Raw genomic sequence first — 22,936 nt, 5'->3', positions numbered from 1 at the left:
CCTCAGTCAGACTACACACCAATCTCCTGCTGGTAAGCCATGATCTTTGAAATCTTTATCTCCTGGGAGTGCACTGTGAAATGAATCAGCTACTAATTTATCAATTTCCTTAAGTTGGTTTATAAGCCCTTGACGATAATGCAAAATGTCTCCTTTTAGCAAAGTTTGTTCATACCCCACTTTAACCAGATGCATAGGGTGGCCCTGACTCCCATGGGGAGCGGTCCTAAGCCGTCAGTAGGACATCCCCTGAGGGCTCCCAGTTTGTGAGAGAGGGCAGGCTGGGCTGAGAGGACCACCCCCAAGCGCACGAATTTCGTGCACCGGGCCCCTAGTGTGAAGATAAATAAGCATTCAAGGTCAAACTTGCTAAACCCATGACTGACACACAAAAATAAGTTCTGTAGGAGAGAAAAGAAAGTTACTACTAGTATATCACTCAACTGTGGACAGATGAATTGTCATCTGGCCCTGTGGTTTCCAAGCAAAAAGAAGTCCTTCTCTTTAATATTGGCTACAGGTCAATATTAAGAACAAAACAAAACAAAAAGCAAAGAACAAAAATTATCTATTGATATATTGATAAGATGGGAAAACTAAAATAAAAGTCAATTGAAAGGAAAAGAATGTGGGGTGGTGGGAGTAGTGCTTATTCAAATTAAAACTACTATAGAAATTAGTCCTGGCAGGTTTGACTCAGAGGTTGAGCACCTGCCTATGAACCAGCAGGTCGCATGTTCAATTCCCTCTCAGGGCATTTGCCCAGGGTATGGGCTCAGGCCCAATTTTCTCTCATCATTGGTGTTTCAATCTCTCTCTCCCTTTCCCTTCCTCTTTGAAATCAATAAAAACATATTTTAAAAATAAAAAATAAAAATACTATAGAATTTAAGATGGAAAATCTCTCTCTCTCTCTATATATATATATCTATATCTATATATATATCTATATATATATATATATATATATATATATATATATATATATATATATATATATAAAGGCAGCTACCCTAACAGCCATCATGACCTAACAACCGGTCGCTATGATGCTCACTGTGGCCAGCGAACAAGGCTGATCAGGGGTGGGAGTCGGTGGCCAACCTTGTGGCCCCTCCCCCCTTTTGGCCTGCCCCTGATCGGACTCTCCCACCCTGATCAAAAGCAAGGCCTGCCGGCCAAAAACCTCCTCACTCCCCGCTGGCCAATCATACCCCCAATTAGCCTGCCCCACCATGATAGGCCTGCAGCCCTAATAAGGGGCAGGGCTGGCCAGCCAACCTCCTCAGCCCCTCCCCCATCCAGCCACACCCCTGATGGCCCCCACCACCCTGATCAGCCTGCAGCCCCTCCCCTTGGCCAGCCCCACCCCTGATCACCACCCCACCTCAATAGGGGGCGGGGCTGGCCAGCCAACCTCCTACAGCTCCTCACCCAAGCTGGCCCTGTTCCAAATGGGCCCCACCATCTTGAATGGCCCACAGTCTCTCCCCCTACCTGGCCCCACCCCAGATTGGCCACCCCACCCTGATCAGGGGCAGGGCCAGCTGGCCAACTACCCATGGCCCCTCCCCCAGGCTGCTGGTCCCTGATTGGCACCCCTACCCACCCCATTCAGGAGTGGGGCTGGCTGGTCCACCACCCAGAACCCCTCCACATGGCTGGCCCCACCCCCAATTGGCTCCCCAACGCCAATTGGGGTTGGGCCCGCTGACCAATTGCCCACAGCCCCTTCCCACAGCTAGCCAGCCCTGATCAGGGCAGGTAGGCCAGCCAACCTCCCACCATCTCCTCCTCCCTACAGGCCCAGCCTCGATCCATCCTGATTGGGGCTGGGCCAGCCAGACCCCACCTGTGCACAAATTCATCCACTGGGCTTCTAGACCTATATAATAAAGAGGTAATATGCAAATTGACCCTCACACCCTCGCACAAGATGGCTGCCCCATGCGGTCAAAGATGGCCACCCCATGTGGTCAAAGAGGGCTGCCACAAGATGGCCAGGAGGGGAGGGCAGTTGGGGGCAATTGGGCCAGCAAGGGAGCAGTTAGGCTTTGATCAGGCTGGCAGGGGAGTGGTTAGAGGGTGATCAGGGTGGCAGGCAGGCGAGCAGTTGGGAGCCAGCAGTTCCAGAATGTGAGAGGGATGTCTGACTGCCGGTTTCGGACATCCCCCCAGGGGTCCCAGATTGGAGAGGGTGCAGGCTGGGCTGAGGGACAACCCCCTCCTCCCCGCTCCATGCACAAATTTCGATGATGAAAGACCTTAAATATTTTTTTCACTTGTGTCAGATTTCTGTATTCATTGAATGGTGGAAAGAAAATGTAAATTTTCAAAAAGCTTTAAAAGGGCTGAGATATGAAGGCTAATCAACAATTTGTCCAGGGGAATAGCTTTTAGGGCTAAAATTTCTATGTAAATTTTTTCCTCACAATTTAATGTTTTTAAAGATGGCACTCTGTGAATTACCATGACAACTTGTGAACATCATCTTTAGAAGGCAAAGTTTTTGCCCACACATTTTATTTTTGTCCACACACTTCTAGAAAAGCCTGTTGATGTACTGTAGATGGGTGAAAAAAACACAGAACACTTGATGCTAGTATGGTCCATTTCTTTGAAATGTTATTAGTATGGCTGATGTTGCTTCTATAGTGTTGAGGGCTACCTTGTTGCATTTATTTATTACCTTTAAAATGTGAAGCATGGTTCAGTTTTAGCTTCTTATTGAACTTTTCTCAGGATGAGGCTAAATGCATTTCTGTTTTACATGCTATTTTTATAAAGGAGAAAAGATTCAAGTGCTTTTGGTTATACTGCAGATTTAGATGATGTTGTCCTTAAGCTCTGTTTTCTCAGGAGTATCCTTAGTAATAAATATGGGAAAAGGACTGACAAATAATTTGTAGTTGTGAAGAGAAAAAACTAGAAGGTGCAGATGAGGTAACATGCCAGAAGCCAATTCCAGCATGTCATAATTGCAAGAGTCTCATCGAAAGGTTGATGGAATTTGGGGGCTCAACAAGGGCGAGTCACATATGTTATCGTCTGTTGGGTATGGCTAAAGGCATTTCCCCAAACCTGAAAAGAATACATAAATTGATTGTTTGCTGCCAGATAGCTCAGGGCATCTTAATGTTATTGCCTCCTCCTAGCCAAACACCAGAACAGCGGGAGGTAATTCCCCAATCTGACAATGGATTCTGTACGAAACCCTACCCTTCGATGTGTATATCTCCACCTTGCCTTAGGACAAATTGTGTTAATAAAAAACAAGGGGTCCTGAGGCAAAGAGAACTTGGTTTCTTCAGCCAAGCTCCTCTGTCCCCCCATATGCCTTTCAAAATTATGTTTTGTCTCTGGACTCTTATTAATTTATGCACAACCCCTTCTCCAGATTGCTGAATCCTTCTAGATGCCGGATCAAGACCACCGGCATCAGTAACAACCTCTAGAACAGTTGTAGAGAAGGTGGGATGTGACACAGCAATGCTTTGCACAGCTACTAAACAGTCACCTTTGTAGACATTCAAGTTCAGCAGATTCCTCAGATAGGGAAATGATTGTGATGATGTATCGTTAAAGTGTTTTCATTGATCAAAAATGGGGTGGAAATTGAGATACTTTGTAGAGTAAGGGAAAACAAATATGTTCAACAAATTCAGGTAAACAAAACATTAATAAGACATTATTTCAAAAGATATTGATAATGCTCCTTGCTCTTTGTGATGATCACATAAGCAATCTAAACCTCATACCATCAGTTGCACTGAGGAATTGATTATATGACATGGAATGGAGAATGACTGGGATTTTTTTTGTTATTGTTGTTTCATAATGCAGCCCACCTCTGGCTTCCAAGGCATTTCTTTTCATTTACAAGGACATATTTGGATTTTCTATATCACTTGGCAGTTGAAACTTGCCAGACCAAAAGCATCATGTAGCCATTTCATAGTCATTGATGAAGGATGATCCAATACATTTTTTAGAGGCCAAGTCTTTTGGAGTTTACAGGAATAAAAATATCATGCCTTAAAAATGCCAAGTTATTTGGTGAGTGTAGAATAATTTGCCCTTGTTTTCAGTGAAAATTTTGGTCATTATTAGTTTTATTTTTACTCACAGACTCAATTATATTCAAATTAATTATCCCATATGTTTATCTATGTTAATAAAAGGGCTGTGTCTGTGAAGCCATAATGCAGAATGACCAAAGACTGGTCACCAGGAGGCTGTGTGAGCAGCGAGGCACACGTGGATGGGCAGGGACTTGACTCTGGGTCCTGCGTCCCACCCAGCATGACGGGAGTCAGTCTGGGTTCTGCGTCCTCAAGGTGGGAGTCAGTCTGGGTCTCGGTCTCACACAATATTGCGTGCTGGGCTCTAGTTTGTAAGAATAACCTTAAGTGCATATTGCATAATAGCTCTGCAAGAACTCAGTGAGAATAGGTGAACGAGCATAATTTGGTATAACTAATGAAGCAAACAGGCCTAGTTAGGTTGTTTAACTAATATGACAAAGAAATTAAAGAGATTAAGGCTTTGGTATTGTTGTAGCATAAACCACTATTTATAAAAGTTAATGGTAATTAGGTTTTTTACTTATGAGAATTTACTTAACAAGTGTTTTTTCCAAAAAGAAATTATCTTCATGAGGCAAAGTAAGATTGTACTCACCAAAATCACCCAGGTAAGTGAAGGAAGGATTAAAAGTGTGCATTTCATTTCAAAATTATTGGTACTGAAAAAAATGAGCAGACTATGAATAAGTTAGAACATTACATTTGAAATAAAATTCAACCTAAAATAGTGAAAGTTATGTTACCAAATTGGCAAATGTCACCAGTATCACCAAATAAGGCAGGACAGAGTTAATAGTCTGTGCCATTCCCCCTCTCTTCTTCTCTCACCCTGTCTCTCTGACACATCAAAAAAACAAGGCAACATAATGGAGTCATCCTACCTAATAAAAGAGTAATTACAAATTAACTGTCACTCCCCTACACCCAAAAGCCACGCCCATCAGCCATGCCCACCAGCCAATCAGGAGCAAATATGCAAATAAACCCAACCAAGATGGCTATGGCCACAGAGAGCAGGAGGGAGGCTTGGGTTTTCCCCGGCAATGGAGGAAGCCAAGCTTTCTGCCTGCTCTTGCCGGCCCAGGCCTCCACTCAATGCTACAAAGTTTCAATGATAGAAGATACATAAATCCCAACAGAAATGGCTGCCACCAGGAAGCAAGGAGAAGGCTTGGCTCCGCTCTAGGCTACAAAGTTTCAATTGTAGAAGATAAATAAACCCCAGATACCAGGGCCTCCACTTGGGTCGCCTGGGGGCTTGGCCAGCCTGCAAACCAACACAGGCCCCTCACCCAAGCTGCCCCACGCACCAAGGGAACCTCCACCCTGATCTGGGACACCCTTCAGGGCAAACCAGCTGGCCCCCACCCATGCACCAGGCCTCTATCCTATCTAATAAAAGAGTAATATGCAGATTGACCATCACTCCAACACACAAGATGGCTGCCCCCATGTCTTCAAAGATTCTGCCCCCATGTGGACACAAGATGGCCACCACAAGATGGCCAGCAAGGGAGGGCAGTTGGGAGGGACCAGGCCTGCAAGGGAGGGCAGTTGTGGGCGATCAAGTCTGCAGAGGAGGGCAGTTAGTGGTGACCAAGCCGGCAGAGGAGGGAAGTTGGGGGCGACCAGGCCTGCAGGGAAAGGCAGTTGGGAGGGACTCAGGCCTGCAGGGGAGGGCAGTTAGGGGTGAGCAGGCCTGCAGGGGAGGGCAGTTAGGGGATAACAAGCTGGCAGGGGAGTAGTTAGGCATCAATCAGGCTGGCAGGGGAGTGGTTAGGGGGTGATCAGGCTGGCAGGCAGAAGTGGTTAGGGGCAATCAGAAAGGCAGGCAGGCGAGCAGTTGCTAGCCAGCAGTCCTATATTGTGGGATCGGGCTTAAACGGGCAGTCAGACATCCCTCGAGGGGTCCCAGATTGGAGAGGGTGCAGGCTGGGCTGAGGGACACCCCCCCGTGCACGAATTTCATGCACCGGGCCTCTAGTCCTATCTAATAAAAGCCTAATATGCTAAGTGTCCAGTCAGCCATTCAACCAATCAAAGCAATATATGCTAACTATATGCTAAGGCCACTCCACCACTTTCTATGACCTGCTCTGACCACCAGAGGGCAGATGCTTTGACCAATAGGTTAGCTTGCTGCTGGGGTCCGGCCAACTGGGACTGAGCAAGATGGGCTGGACATGCCCTTGAGCCCTCCTGTGGCCCCTCCCTGACTGGCCAACCTCCCACATCCCTCCCGGCCCCAATCATGCACTGGTGTAGTCCCTCAGCCTGGCATGCACCCTCTTGTAATCCAGGACCCCTCAGTGGATGTCGGAGAGCCGGTTTCGGCCTGATCCCGCAGGCCAGGCCAAGGTACCCAACTGCTGCATGAATTTGTGCACCGGGCCTGTAGTTCTATATAAATGGCCTAACCTGATACTTGGAGAAAAAGGCATAGGGTAAGATATTAACAATACAGTTTTTAATTCATTTGTTAAAATTTTCACTTTGAATTCTAACAGGAACCCTGATTTTTACTTTGTCACTCTGTTGAATATTCATTGCCTCACAGATGTGAATTTTATTTAAGGTATTTATTCAGTATATAACCTGCTAGAGGGTTTGGAACAACCCTTTCTTCGCACAAACTATCATCTATCTGCCTGCAACTTTATTTACTAGAAAGCATTTCTTTCTCATAGTTTCAGCATATATTCTGGCCCTGATCAGATTACATGGGCTTTGATATATTTCTCTGTTATTTATTTAATATGATATGATATGATATGATATATAACACATATACTTCAGTTTAAATTTTCTGAGAAGATAGACAAGAATAATTTCTAAGGGTAGTGTTGATTTTTTTCCTGAATCACAGCATAACACCTTGTCAATTCTTACTCTAAATGTTGTTTCCTCATATTTTGATGTTAGATCATTTATCAGAGATGAGAGGTAGAGGAAAAACTTTTAAATTTAAGGATACAATATCTCTACTTTCAAAACCTGGTTTTATTGACCCAGTGAGTAAGCTTGGCAGGAGATTTTATTGCTGTGTAATAAAAAAATAATCTAAAGGAGAGAAAAAAGAGAAAAGTAAGAGAAAAAAAAAGCTTGCTCAGTTAAAATCTTTATGAAATGCCAAAAAAGTTTCAGCTGTACTTTTATTCCAATGACGAAATCCTAATTGCTGACAAAGACTTGCTAATTTAATGATGATAACCCATATGATATGTAATTATAATTTTCTAATAAAATATTTTTATTTATTATTTTCCTTATATTTAGATACATTCATAAAGTTACCTTAGTTTTAATTATCACAAAACCTGAGCACTCCTTATTACATTTCCTCCCCATGGGGAGCAGGCCTAAGCTTCAGTCTGGCCTCTCTCTGCAGGAGGCGACCGGGCTGATCAGGGGAAGGCACTGCCCCCATCACCCTGCTGTGGCTGCCACTGCTGGCCGCTGCAGCTGCCAAGGTGTTTTCATCAATACAGACTCCAGCCCCTTCCCCACGAAAAAAATGACAATGTTCTTTGAGAATATTTTTCCATTGATTTTTTTAGGGAGCGTGAAAGAGAGAGGGAAAGACAGAGAGAAACATCAATGTGAGAGGGACACTTCAATTGGTTGCCTCCAGCATGAGCCCTGACCTGGGCCTGGCCAGGGAGAAGCCTGCAACCTAGGTACATGCCCTTGACAAGAATCAAACTCGGACCCTGCGGTCCACAGGCCGAGGCTCTATCTACTGAGCCAAACCGGCTAGGGCAGGATATGACATTTCTTAGCCCCTCCAGCAGTGGACATTCATTTTTTCCTCCAGGAGTGAGGTGGAAAAACCCTAGATCACCTTCTTGGATTCTCATTACACAAGTTACCAAGGACACTGCGAGTGGCGTACTGGAAGCTTAGCCAATGAGCGGTCAGAAAAGGTGTTTCCTCTGCAGCTCACGTGCAGAGGTGGGACTGTCAGCACACCCTAGCTGGCAGGCCCTGCTCCCCACTCTCTGTGGGCAAGCCTGCCTGCTTGCTGTGGCCACGCCCTGGCAGGCAGGCCCACCATCTCTCCGCTCTCTGCAGGCCTGCTCTGCCCTGCTCTCTGTGGGCTCTGCTCTACCCTATTCTCTGAGGGTCTGCACCATCCGTGGTTTGCCTCACTGCGCAGCAGTCCCCTCCCACCCACCTGCATGTGCAGCCTCCTCCTGAGCAGTAGTGACTGTTACAGCATCCTGTCTAATTTGCATATTACCTCTTTTATATATATATATATATATATATATATATATATATATATATACATATATATGTATATATATATGTGTATATATATATATACACACACACACATGTGTATATATATATATATATATATATGACATGATATGCTATGATATATGTTATAATACATATACTTCAGTTTAAATTTTCTGAGAAGATAGACAAGTAAACCACCAATTACAATACAGTGTGAGAAATGTTTGATTTCATTAAAGGAGAGGGAACTGGTATTTATAAAGTCAAAATAGACAGGTATGCTCATTTTCTTGTTTTCTCCTGTTGTGGCTGTTTTTCTTCTGCCTCCTTCACTCCCCATTCAGAAGTACACTGCAGTCCAATTTCCCCTGAACAGCTAGAAACGAAGCCATATAGATTTGCAGGAATATGGGGTGATGGTACAGATAGATATGTCTAAGAGAAGCAGCACTGAGGCCAGAATAGGACATGGATTCATAACCAGATAAAGTGAAAGCAGGAGGGAAAATGGATAAGGGTTTTGTTAGGAAGAAAAGGGAAAATAATCTTAAATATTGACAGATAGAATGGGAAGACTTGAGAGGCTCTGGCTGGGAGCTACACAGAGTGGGGAACAAATAATTCCCATTCACAGAGAATTCCCAGGCCTGCTGCTGCAAGCCCAGCTCCAGTGGGACAGAGCCTTGATCTTTCCTCTCCCCCATTCACCACATTGCTAAGTCTTGTTAATCTTGCCCTTTAAACACATTCTGGGTCTATCCTTTCATTGCCTTATTGAACACACATTTTAAAATATATTTTTATTAGTGTGGTTCTAGCTTCATAATGTCTCTCCTGTGAAACCTTCAGACTCTTGCCCTCTGAGACATAGTTCTTTCTGCAACAGAAGCCTCTTTCTGAAACAAATCAGATCATAATATCCCTACTTAAAATAATTTTGAGTGGTCAAAGGACCTGGATAGAAATTTCTTCAAAGAAGATGTACAGAAGCTAATAAGAACATAAAAAATATTGTGAACATTACAATCATTTAAAGAAACACAAAGCAAAACCACAATGAGATACCACTTGGAATGGCTACTGTCAATGAAATAGAAAATGGCAAATATTTATGATGATGTGGACAAATTGGAAACCCTTGTGCATTTCTGGTGGGATATGAAATGCCTTAGCCACAGTGGAAAACATTATGGTGTTCCTAAATAAATAAATAAACAATCAATTCCACATCTGGGTGTATACCTCAAAAAATTCAAAGCAGGTACTCAGACAGATATTTCTAGTGGCATTTTTAGTGGTATTTGTTCACAATAGCCAAAGGGTGGAAACAACCCAAGTGCCATTTGATAATGAATGGATAAACACAATTTGGTGTACACTGAGTGGCCAGATTATTATGCTCTCTGAACGCATAATAATCTGGCCACTCAGTATATATATATTAGAGGCCCAGTGCATAAATTTGTGCATGGGTGAGGTCCGGCCAGCCTGGCTAGGGGGAGGGGACATGGGTGGTTGGCTGGCCTGCCTGCTGGTCAAACTCCTGGTTGAGGGAACAATTTGCATATTAACCTTTTATTATATAGGATATACACTGAGTGGCCAGATTATCATGCATTCAGAGATCATAATGATCTGGCCACTCAGTGTACATGTATAATGAAAATATTATTCAACCTTGAAAAGGAAAGAAATTCTGGCCTCTGCTATAACATACAGCAAACCTTGAAGACAATATGTTAAGTGAAAGCCAGTCATAAAAGGAGAAATATTGTATAATTCCACTTATAGGAGGTCCCTAGAGTGGTCAAACTCATAGAAATAGAAAGTAAAGTAGTGGTTACTGAGGCCTAGGAGGGGAGCAGGGGATGAAAAATTATTATTTAACTTGAGGCCTGGTGCATGAAATCTGTGCACTCAGGGGGGGAGGGGTCCCTCAGCCTGGCCTGCACCCTTTCGCAATCTGGGAATGCTTGGGGGATGTCTGACTGACGGCTTAGGCCCACTCCCCAGGGACATCCTTAGCGCTGCCGCAAAGGCAGGATAGGCTCCCACCACCACTGCTGCACTCACCAGACATAAGTCCAGCTTCTGGCTGAACGGCACTCCCCATGTGGGAGCATACTGACTACTAGGGGGCAGCTCCTGCATTGAACGTCTGCCTCCTGGTGGTCAGTGCATGTCATAGTGACCAGTGTTTTCACCATCGGGCCGAAACCAGCTCTACAACATCCCCCAAGGGGTCCAGGATTGTGAGAGGGTGCAGGCCAGGCCAAGGGACTCCACTGGTGCACGATTGGTGCTGGGAAGGGACATGGGAGGTTGGCCAACTAGGGAAGGACCACGGGAGGGCTCCAGTGCATGTCCATCCCTTCTTGCTCAGTCCTCCTTGGCTGGACACCAGCAGCAAGCTAACCTATTGGTCAGAGTGTCTGCCCCTGGTGGTCAGTGCACGTCATAGCGACTGGTCGATCAGTCAACTGTCTGCCTCTGGTGTTCAGTGCATGTCATAGTAAGTGGTTGAGCAGCCTTAGCATATCATTAGCATTTTATGCTTTGATTGGTTGAATAGACAACTGGACACTTAACATATTAGGCTTTTATTATATAGGATGAGTTCTGAGTCTTGGCCACCACCCTATGATCACTCCGCAGAGGGAGGCCCAGGCCACCAGCCGGTGGGGCAGTCGATCGGGGGGCTCCATGATCATCCCAAAGAGAGAGGCCCAGGCCAGGCTGGCTGTGGTGAGTGGGCGGGGCTTCCCTCTGCGAGGGAAGCCCAGGTCCCAGGTGCTGGCAGCCAGAGTAACCCAGGTCCCATGTGCCGGAGGGAAGCTTGTGCCGGCAGCCTGGGGAGGGAAGGCCTACTCTTGCCAGAATTTTGTGCACTGGGCCTCTAGTTTAAAGATAAAATCCCAGTTTATAAGTATGATATGGTCTCCAGCACATCTCCCCAGCTTGTCATTTTCACCTGGCCCAGAGCCCGAGTGCCTGACACTTTGTCTTGTAAGACTCAGCTCAACCTGTAGCACCTTCCCTGGGAAATCTTCCCTTACTCATCTGCACATCCCCTCCCATACACCTTTCCAAAATGAAGTCTTACTCTCATCTTGGTTGGATTATCCTCCTCTTTTATCATAGCACTCTTTGTAACTTTCATCTAACATAGAAATCAAAATTTTAAAAATTCATTTTTATTAGTAAACCCACATTAGACTATAAGTTACTTGAAGGTTGAGGCTGTCTTTCATAGCTGTTACTCCATTGCCTAGGACTCAGATCCTGTGGATACTTAACATATTTTTATATCTGAGCAAAGGAATGGAGGTGATTGGGAAGAAAAGGAAATTCTCAGTTTGAGCTAAACAACTCATCTACACTAATAAAAGAGAAACATGCAAATTGACCATCACTCTGCTACGCCCAACAGCCAATCAGGAGCGAGTATGCAAATTAACCCAACAAAGATGGTGGCAGCCATGGAGCTGGAGCAAGCAGGAGGCTTGGGTTGCCCCCAGTAATGGAGGAAGCCAAGCTTCCCACCTGCCCTGGCCAGCCCTGGCCTCCGCTCAAGGTTACAAAGTTTCAATTATAGAAGATAAATAAATCCCAGATACCTGCTTCCAGCCGGCCCTGGCCTCCACTCAAGGAGGTGCTGAAAGAAAAGAAAAAAGAAAAGGAGGGGCTGGGAGCCTGGATCGCCAGAGGGCGTGGCCAGCCTGAAAACAGCCCTCAGCCCCCACCCAGGCTGGCCACACCCCCATGGGGTGAGGGTCCCCACTGGGGTGCTTGACCAGCCTGCAAACAGGCATCAGCCCCTCACCCAGGCTTGCCAGGCACCCCAACAGGACCCCCCCACTCTGAAGGGGCTGTGGTCAGCTTGAAAACAGCCCTCAGCGCCTCACCCAGTCTGGCCACGCCCCCCAGTGGGGACCCTCACCCCATGGGGGCATGGCTGGCCTGCAAACCACCACAGGCCCCTCGCCCAGGCCTCCCCACACCCCAAGGGAACCCCCACCCTGATCCGGGACACCTTTCAGGGGAAATCAGCTGGGTCCCACCTGTGCACCAGGCCTCTATCTATACTAATAAAAGGGTAATATGCTAATTAGACTAGGAGACCTTCCAGGAGACCTTCCGGATGTTCTTCTGGACAAAGCCATGGTGGCGGGGCTGAGGTAGAGGCAGTTAGAGGCCAAGAGGGGAGGGCAGTTGTGGGTGATCAGGCCAGGATGGGATGGCAGTTGGGGGTGTGCAGGCTGTCAGGGGAGGTAGTTGGGGGCAAGCACACTGGCACGGGGGGCAGTAGGGTGATCAGGCTGGCAGGGGGGCATTTGTGGGTGAGCAGGCTGGTGGTGGGGGGCAGTTGGCCAGCAGGCAGAGTGCTTAGGGGCAATCAGGCAGGCAGGCGAATGGTTAGGAGCCAGCAGTCCTGGATTGCGAGAGGGATGTCCGAATGCCGGTTTAGGCCCGATCACTGTAAACTGGCAGTAGGACATCCTTCGAGGGGTCCCAGATTGGAGAGGGTGTAGGCTGGGCTGAGGGACAACCCCCCCCACCCTGTGCATGAGTTTCGTGCACCAGGCCTCTAGTCCCATATATAAACAGGAATAATCACAGCAACCAACTTTGATGGGTTTTGGAGAATGATGTACAATTGATAATATTTGTATGACACTTAGAACAACACCCGACACATAGAAGATGCCCAATAAAAGTTAGATTTTTTTTCCTTTTATTATTGAATGACCTATAACACTTTTAAAATAAGTTTCCCATAATCCCTTTAAAATTAGGGTTGTCAAAAGGAAACTATGGTAAGGAAATTCCAGACAGATATTATTCCTCTGGATTTCCAGCTGCCCTGCACCCCAGTTTGTTTTCAGAATTGGTAAAAGGAGGACATGCTTAATATTAGCAGATGGGTGGTGGTAGAGAGTGAGGTAGGGCCAGGATCAGGGTAAACTATTCCAAACAAGTCCCTCCTATTTTTAGTATATGTGCTGCCGAAGCTAGCACTAAAGAAGCCCCTCCTGATATGAATGTGGATCAAACTACCCTTTCAGCATGCCAACCTTAATGACACCAATTTCTCCAAGAGATTGTTCCTCCCTTGGCTGGAGTGGGGGCCTCCATTAGGAGGAGGATCCTGGGGGTCAATTGCTCTTTCCTCATGATTGTAGCTGTGCTAGACCATCTGAGTCCCCTGCCAGCCCCACTCCCATGGCCTGACTGCCTCAGGTTCTGCTGAGCATCTGGAGTTTCCATGTGGCTCTCCTATACTCCATCACGGTCCTTTCTTAAGTCTGATTATGAACAAAGGATATGTTCAGGATTTTATATACTGCCAGGTCACTCCTGAATTTAACAAGTTTATTTTTGTCATTTCTTCAAAATATGCAACTGTGTGAGCTATGTGTCAAAGATGTGTGTGTGTGTGTGTGTGTGTGTGTGTGTGTGTTTCTAAAGATACCTTTAGAAACATGGCACTATGATTTAATCTGGTGGCCTTTTCTCTTACTCAGTTAGAGCTTAGGGAGACTCTGAAGAGATATCCAAAATGGTGTTTCCAGTGTGGGCCAGAGGGTTTTTATTTTAGCCTAAAGGGTAGATCTTAAAAGAAGATCTTAGAGGAAGGAATACCTTTACCTGAAAGCACATGGAGGAGCATTTAGACAGTGTATAGATGGAAATCACCTGGCCTCACAGCTTTTGCTATAGAATGGAGGCAGGTTCAACAACCTGGGGACCAAGAAGGTTACCATTTTGTAAGATTTTGTAGCATTACTGATTTCTCAATGATTGTTTTTCTAAAATGACTGTAATAAATGTCCGAAAACAGAAAGGGCATGTGTGCTTGATTTGGGGGCTGCAAAGAGGAGGGAAGCTTCAGAGACTTTAGCAATTTGCAGAGCCTGGTGTGTGTGTGTGTGTGTGTGTGTGTGTGTGTGTGTGTGTGTGTGTAGGTGCCCAGTGTCAGTTACAAAATGAAGAGGAAAGCAGACTGAGTCCTATAGCTATATTAGCCATAACAAGAGAAAAGAAAGTGAACCCAGAGCTGAGCTGTAGAAGGACATACTTCTGTGGTTTGAGGTGAGCACTACTAGGTAGTTGGCTGAAAGGCAGACCACAGCTCTGTAAGAAGGCAAGACTATGCTTGTGAACATTTTTAAAACTTTGGGTGGTGAGTGTCTTTCATAGTTTGTCCCATAAGCTGTGATTGGAAAGAATTGTGATCACCTATCACCATAGCTTTCCATTCACACTAGTTGTTAGGCAGATGCCATGGTTCATTCTGTTGATTCCCTAATAAGACAGCTTTGGGAAGTAGTGTGATTCTAATGTACTAGGAATAGGCCATTGGTCGGCAAACTGCGGCTCGCAAGCCACATGCGGCTCGCGAGCCACGGTTTGCCGCTCTGTTGACTAATGAGTTTGCCGACCACTGCTGTAAGGTATTACCCTTACCCAGAAGTTTTGACTTCAGGTTAAAGACATTAGTACATTATTAAAATGTTTTTTAAGTGTTTTTCCCTAAGGCAGTGGTCGGCAAACTCATTAGTCAACAGAGCGGCAAACCACGACTTGCAAGCTGCATGTGGCTCACGAGCCGCAGTTTGCCAACCACTGGAATAGGCAATCAAAGGTTATTAGGAGGAGTAAGGGGCAGCTTTCTCCTATGCAGGATGTGTGAAAAAAATGGAGTGGAAAATAAAATGAAACAGAAAGAGAGCTATAATGTAGAAGCTGGACATTCAGAATGAAGAAATTCAGCCCAGGGCAGGGACGACAGGGGTGGCACTATTCCTACCCACCTATTTTACTCTTATGGCTGTCTCCTCTATTCAACCTGAGACAATTTAGAAGCAAGGCATCACTTGCTTTATTTTATTATCCAGGCCATTGTTAGGAAGAACACTGACCATAGTTATATCTAGAACTATGTCTACTATGATTTAGATCCTGTCTACATCAACATAGAGGAATTAGGTCAGACTGAAATATAATAAATATTACAATGAATGTTTTAGCATAGTTGAGTGTTTGCTAAAGGTAAGAAAATAGTTCAGTGAATTTCAAAATAATAAGAGTTATCTAAACTTCTGTCATTCATACATTATTTAAATGAACAAATCAGAAAAAATCAATAATCATATTTATTATGACTATAGCTCTATATATTTAGCCTTTATTTCTATGCAAACTTTAGATTCATATTGAAACCATAGTGTTAATACTGTCAACACAAAGTAAAACGTACGTAGATAATTGAGAGAATCTAATGTTAAGATATTTTTTACTATTATTCTTCATATTATACTCTTTTTTTTCCTGTTTCTCCAAACATGAGTATTTCCTTTATTTCCATTATTATAGGACATATAGACAACAATCTCTTAAAAACATGACTTTTGGTATATTTATCTTTATATATTCATGCACAGCCTGGAATGAGAAGAAATACTTATTCTTATGTGCAAGGTTTCATTGTGATTAAACTTTGTCCTTTACTGTGTGTGAGAAGCAGAGAAAACAGTGCTGAGTCAGATATTTTTATTTTCTATCTTCCTTTCCTAAAAAATAAAAAAGTTTGCATCCCAAACAAATAAACAAAGAGTTAAATATATACTTAAGTGTGATCCCAAAGCATCTGACATAGAGAAAAGGGAATATATTTTGTGCATCAGGTTAGATTTTGAATCTCTAACACTGTATCTATAATGTAAATGATGGAAACAAATATCCAAAAATATCAAATAAAATTCAGAATTTTCACAACTTTGTTTTGGAGAATCTTTTCAAAGCAAGACAATAAGAAATCAAAACATATTTAACTACTTACTATTTTTATATTTCACTAGAGGACCAGTGCACAAATTCATGCATGGGTGGGGTCTGGCCGGCCTGGCCCCAATTGGAGCATATCAGGGCTGGGCTGGCTGGGGGGAGGGGCTGCGAGTGATTGGCTTTCGGACCTCACCCCCGATTGGGGTTGGGGGGGTTATTGGGTGTTGGACATGGGAAGGGGCTGTGGGAGGTCGGCCAGCCAGCCCCACCCCCTATTGGGGTAGAGGGGGGTGATCAGGGGCAGGGCTGGCCAGCGGAGGGGCTGTGGGCCAATCGGGGTGGTGGGGTCCCATCAGGTGTGGGGCCTGCCAGGGGGAGGGGCTGCAAGAGGTTGGCCATTCAGCCCCACCCCCTATTGGGGTGGGAGAGGCTGATCAGGGGCAGGGCCGGCTCTGGGGAGGGGCCGAGGGAGGTTGGCCAGCTGGCCCCATCCCCCATTTCACTGGTTCACTGGCTGCAGTGGGTGTCATAGCAACCAGTTGTTCTGGTTATTACGGCATTACAGTCGCTGGCTTTTTATATATAGATACTCAACAGAAACCAGCATAAATTCAAAGGAAAACAATGGACTGGGATATATTTGCAACAAATAAAATGTGATGGATAACAGTATATCTGGTCTATTTGCTATCTAGCAGCAGAGAGATCTTTATACATTAAATCATGTCATTCAGCCCTAACCAGTTTGGCTCAGTGCAGTGTTGGCCTGTGGACTGAAGGATCCCAGGTTTGATTCTGGTCAATGGCATGAACCTTGGTTGCAGGCACATCCCCAGAAGTGGGTGTGCAGGAGGCAGCTGATCAATGTTTATAACTCTCTATCCCTCTCCCCTCCTTTCTGTAAAAAAATCAATAAAATGTATTAAAAAATCTATCTCATTTTATGAAAAAAAGTTCATTGGCTTACAATTTTGCTAACAGCCACTGTCATTACTAGGACTGAGGAGGCCCAACCTAATTGGTTAAGCAGCTTTTTCTTGCCTTCATCACCTGTCTCACATCCCCTGCTCTTATCTACTTGGCACAAGCCACAATGGCTTCCTTACTATTCCATGATTTCACTGTTTGATCCCTCCCCTAGGGATTTTCTTCATTAACCCTATCTTCCCCAAAGTCTGACTGGAACCTTCCCCTCACTGGAGATATGCTAGCCTCTAGACTTCTTGCAGCCCACAAACTGCTGAGCTCTGTCTCTTCCCAGTAGAATATGGGACAGACAGTCTTTATAATGGGGACCATTTTTTCCTTGAATATCTGACCAGAGCAGAAATCCTCTCTTTACACAGCCAAATCTTGGTCTGTTGGGGACTTATAAACTCTGCTGGCCTCACCCTGACAACTCCCTAAGATATAGTCCCAACACAAAGGTGGATGAGCACCCAGGGGGTGGCAGCTAGACTTGGTATACCTAGAGACATTTGTTGACTGGCTCAGACCCAGCACTGGTGCTGAGTTAAAACCTGTATTAATCTGGTGAACACCACTTGCCCATAAGTGGTGACTCTCTGTGAACCTAGCTCATGCAACTTGAATACTACCAGAGGCTCTTTCAGTGACTGAGCTTAATAGGCAGTTGGCTGGCAGAGACAGGGATGGTGGATCTTCAGTGCCTTAAGACTTTTACTGACCTGACCCCAGACCTGGTGCTGGTAAAAGCTAGCCTTGGTGTGCAGCTTGGTTCTTTCCATACACACCCAGGCCCAGCAAAGGCAATTACAAACTATGGATCACTTGTAGTCCCAAAGAGCAAAAGAAACCATCAACCAGACAAGAAAGCCCTCTGCATGGGAGAACATATTTGCCAATGTTATTTCAGATAAGGGTTTAATCTCCAAAATTTACAGGGAACTCAGACAACTTAACAAAAGGAAGATAATCCAATAAAAAAATGGGCAAAGGACCTAAATAGACACTTCAAAAGAGGACATACAGAAGGCCAAGAGACATTTAAAAACGTGCTTGAAGTCACCAATATCCAAGAGATGCAAATCAAAACAACAATGAGGTACCATCTCACACCTGTCAGAATGGTTATCATCAACAAATCAACAAACGACAAGTGTTGGCGAGGATGCGGAGAAAAAGGAACCCTTGTGCACTGCTGGTGGGAATGGAGACTGGTGCAGCCACTGTGGAAGACAGTATGGAGTTTTCTCAAAAAGTTAAAAATGGAACTTCCATTGGACCCAGTATTCCCACTTCTAGGAATATATCCCAAGAAACCAGAAATACCAATCAGAAAGGATATATGCACCCCTATGTTCATAGCAGCACAATTTACAATAGCTAAGATTTGGAAACAGCCCAAGTGCCCATCAGCAGATGAGTGGATTAAAAAACTGTGATACATCTGCACAATGGAATTCTACACTGCCATAAAAAAGAAGGAACTTTTACCATTTGCAATAGCATGGGTGGACCTAGAGAGCATTATGCTAAGCAAAATAAGCCAGTCGGAGAAAGATAAATATCACATGATCTCACCCATATTTGGGATATAATGATCAACATAAGTTGATGAACAAAAACAGATCTAGAAATAAATGGTAGGGGAGGGGAGGTTAGAGTTCAACCAAAGGGCTTGTATGTGTGCATATTACCATATGCAATGGACACAGACACTGGGGCAGTGGGGATTTGCCCTCCGGGGTGGGAGTGGCAAGGGTGGTCAATCTGGGAAAAAGGAGACATATGTAATACTTTAAACAATAAAAACATATATAAAAATAAAGATAAAAATACAAAAACAAACAAAAAGTATCTGGAATAGAAGGATATAAACTAAAATAAAAAATGTCTCCTCTAATTCTTATAATCCCCACCTGATGCCAGTTTCACTCTTCTTTTTAATCTTGTGTATTTTTTTTTATTTTTTCAAATTTTTATTAAGGTATTATATGTGTACATATCTTACCATTACCCCCCCCCCCCACCCCACTCCCATACATGCCCTCACCCCCCAATGTTTTGCATCCGTTGGTTACTCTTATATGCATGTATACAAGTCCTTCGGTTGATCTCTTATTTCCCCCACCTCTCCCTAACCTTACCGCTGTAATTAGACAGTCTGTTTGATGCTTTACTGCCTCTGTAACTATCTTTTTGTTCATCAGTTTATAATGTTTTTCATTATCCCCAAATGAGTGAGATCATGTGGTATTTTTCTTTCATTGACTGGCTTATTTCACTTAGCATAATGTTCTCTAATTCCATCCAGGTGTCTACAAATGGTAGTAATTCCTTCTTTTTTATGGCAGCATAGTATTCCATTGTGTAGATGTGCCATAGTTTTCTGATCCAGTCATCTGCTGACGGGCACCTAGGCTGTTTCCAAATCTTGGCTATTGTAAATTGTGCTGCTATGAACATAGGGGTGCATATATCCTTTCTGATTGGTGTTTTTGGTTTCTTAGGATATATTCCTAAAAGTGGGATTACTGGGTCAAATGGGAGTTCCATTTTCAGTTTTTTGAGGAAACTCCATACTGTTCTCCACAGTGGCTGCACCAGTCTGCATTCCCACCAGCAGTGCACGAGGGTTCCTTTTTCTCCGCATCCTTGCCAACACTTGTCGTTTGTTGATTTGTTGATGGTAGCCATTCTGACAGGTGTGAGATGGTATCGCATTGTCGTTTTGATTTGCATCTCTCGGATAATTAGTGACTTTGAGCATGTTTTCATGTGTCTCTTGGCCTTCCTTCTGTCTTCTTTCAAAAAGATTCTATTTAGGTCTGTTGCCCATTTTTTTATTGGATCATTTATCTTCCTTTTATTAAGTTGTATAAGCTGCCTGTAGATGTTGGAAATTAAACCTTTATCAGTGATATCATTTGCAAATATGTTCTCCCATACAGCGGGGTTTCTTGTTGTTTTGTTGATGGTTTCTTTTGCTGTGCAAAAGCTTTTTATTTTGATGTAGTCCCATTTGTTTATTTTCTCTTTGGCTTCCATTGCCCTAGGGGCAGTATCACTGAAAAAGTTCTTTTGGCATATGTCTGAGATTTTGCTGCCTGTGGATTCCTCTAGTATTTTTATGGTTTCCCGTTTTATATTTAAGTCCTGTATCCATTTTGAGTTTATTTTTGTGTATGGTGTAAGTTGGTGATCTAGTTTCATTTTTTTGCATGTATCTGTCCAATTTTCCCAACATCATTTATTTAAGAGACTGTCTTGACTCCATTGTATGCTCATGCCTCCTTTGTCAAATATTAATTGCGCATATTGATTTGGGTCGATATCTGGATTCTCTATTCTATTCCATTGATCTATATGTCTGTTCTTGTGCCAGTACCAGGCTGTTTTGAGGACAGTGGCTTTGTAATACAGCTTGAAATCTGGTATTGAGATCCCTCCTAGTTTATTCTTCTTTCTCAGGATTGCTGTGGCTATTCGGGGTCTTTTTTTATTCCAGATGAATTTTTGGAGAGTTCTTTCTAGGTCTGTGAAATATGCTGTTGGTATTTTAATGGGGAGTGCATTGAATCTATAGATTGCTTTGGGTAGTATGGACATTTTGATGATGTTGATTCTACCAATCCATGAACATGGTATGTTCTTCCATCTGTTTACATCTTCCTCTATCTCTTTTTTCAGTGTCCTGTAGTTTTCCACATATAGGTCTTTTACCTCCTTGGTTAGGTTTATTCCTAAGTATCTTAATTTTTTTGGTGCGATGTAATCTTGTGTATTTTGGATCTTCCTATGGCTACCTTCATTTATCTAAACCATGTGATTATAGCAATGTTTCTTGCTATAATTTAAAAATATTTAAATCTACCCAGTATCTTCTCTTTAAGAAAGATGAGGAATTCAGTATAGTTAGGCTTCTATCTCATTTTCCTTCTACTTCCCGCTTTTTGTTAGTTATGTTATACATTTTGGATCTTGTTTTCATTACATCAATACTTCTAAATAATGTACTCAGACCTCTCTTCATCAATCAATTATAGACGGTATCTGCAGATATCCAGTAGGAGAGGAAATACGGCTTCATACATTCCTCCTGAGAAGAGTTCCATTACTTTTATACTGTCCAAGTTTCTAGTATTTATATTCCATTCCACTCAAATGATGAGGTCCTCAGCAACCTGCAGGCTAGTACCCCCATCTTCTCTTGGTAGAGTATTACTTTTTTAGAGAGCAGATTCCAAGCTTGTTTTCTGGAGGCAAGTGCCACTCTTGAGAAAGCAGGGAAAGGGATCAGGGAATTCACTGGCAGGTGTTTCATAAGACAGACCTTCAATTACCACCAGATTTTTGCTTTACTTTTTATTCTCATTCTCCTCACTTTCCAGTATGGAGCTTCAAGCTACACCTGACCTTACCACAAAGAGAGTCTGCTAATGCTGATGCTGAGTGGGGACTTTTTACATTCTTTTTAATTCACAAATGTACTTTCATTAAATTTGCAAAATTGTATCAAAATTTTAAAATGTATTAAACTCTCTAGCTCATTGATGGACTCATTCTCATTCTGAGTATTATTATGGACATATTGCTTCTGCACTCTTTGGGAGGGAAGGGTGTAAAACATTTGTGCTTGAGCCACCATCTTGAAAAGGAAATTTTTATCCTTTATTCTAATCTCTATTCTTTAGCCAAGGCATTTCTCCTTTCTTTCCTTCTTCCTTCCTTCCTTCCTTCCTTCCTTCCTTCTTTTTTTCTTTCTTCTCTCTCTCTCCCTTTCTTTCTTTCTTTCTTTCTTTCTTTCTTTCTTTCTTTCTTTCTTTCTTTCTTTCTTTCTTTCTTATTTCATAGAAATTGGAATGAATCCAGTTCTGGTTAGTAATTTTCTGTTCAAAGACATGGAATATCTTCCTGAGAAGTCTTTACCACTTCCTAAATTATTAGATCTCCCTGACTTGGTACCCAAACTGTGGAACTATAGACTTCCTTCCCACAAGCTAAACTGCTCACCATTTTTTCTGAAAATAACTTTAATTTCCTACTTCTATTCTGCTCTTCTCCCCACCCCCACAATGCTTCCCCACCTCAATATCTGCCACTCTAAATGCTATCTAGCCTGCAAAAATTCAAGAGATCAGCTACTTTGCTGAGCTTTCTCTGACCTCACTGGAGAATCTCACTTGCTCCTTTGTGATTTTATGGTTCACTCTGAATTGTGATTATTTGTGCAGTATCTCATCTTCCTTTATTCATAGTTTCATAGACAGGTGTTATGTCTTAATCATGTTTGGATCCTCCACAGCTCCTAGCCACTGGGAACTCAGCAAGTTTTTCAAATTTCTCACTGAAACAAAATATCTTCTTTTCTGCTCTTATACATTTGTCAGAGATGCTTCTTTGGATTCTTTCTGTTTCATAGGTATTGTTTTCTCAACAATTTGTCTTAAGAATTCTTAGTATTAATTCATTTCTACACTCAAATATGTTCCTGTTTGATATTCTATAGAAATATAGGATGGGTTGGGGTTTTAGTGTGCAGTGACTTGGGGGCGATGAAAAGTTATTAAGAAATACAAAAAAACTTTTTAAAATACAAAAAAAAAAACTTGTAAAGATATTTTATTATTTTAGCACCATGACATTCTCAAGATTTGGAAATAGTGAGTATTAATATAATGGGAAACTTGGAGAATAATCCCTAAAGGTAGGTGGGTAGCTGAAAACTTTGTTACTATGCAAATTACTCCAACCCTGGAAACATGTGTTAGTTCTACTTAGTGATGATGCAGTTACAAATAGCTCTTAGTGACTTACAACACAGGTTTAATGCTAACTTATTGTACATTATGCAA

This window comes from Plecotus auritus, assembly GCF_963455305.1.
Source record: "Plecotus auritus genome assembly, chromosome: 3".
NCBI lineage: Eukaryota > Metazoa > Chordata > Mammalia > Chiroptera > Vespertilionidae > Plecotus > Plecotus auritus.
This window is presented reverse-complemented; position numbering follows the sequence as displayed.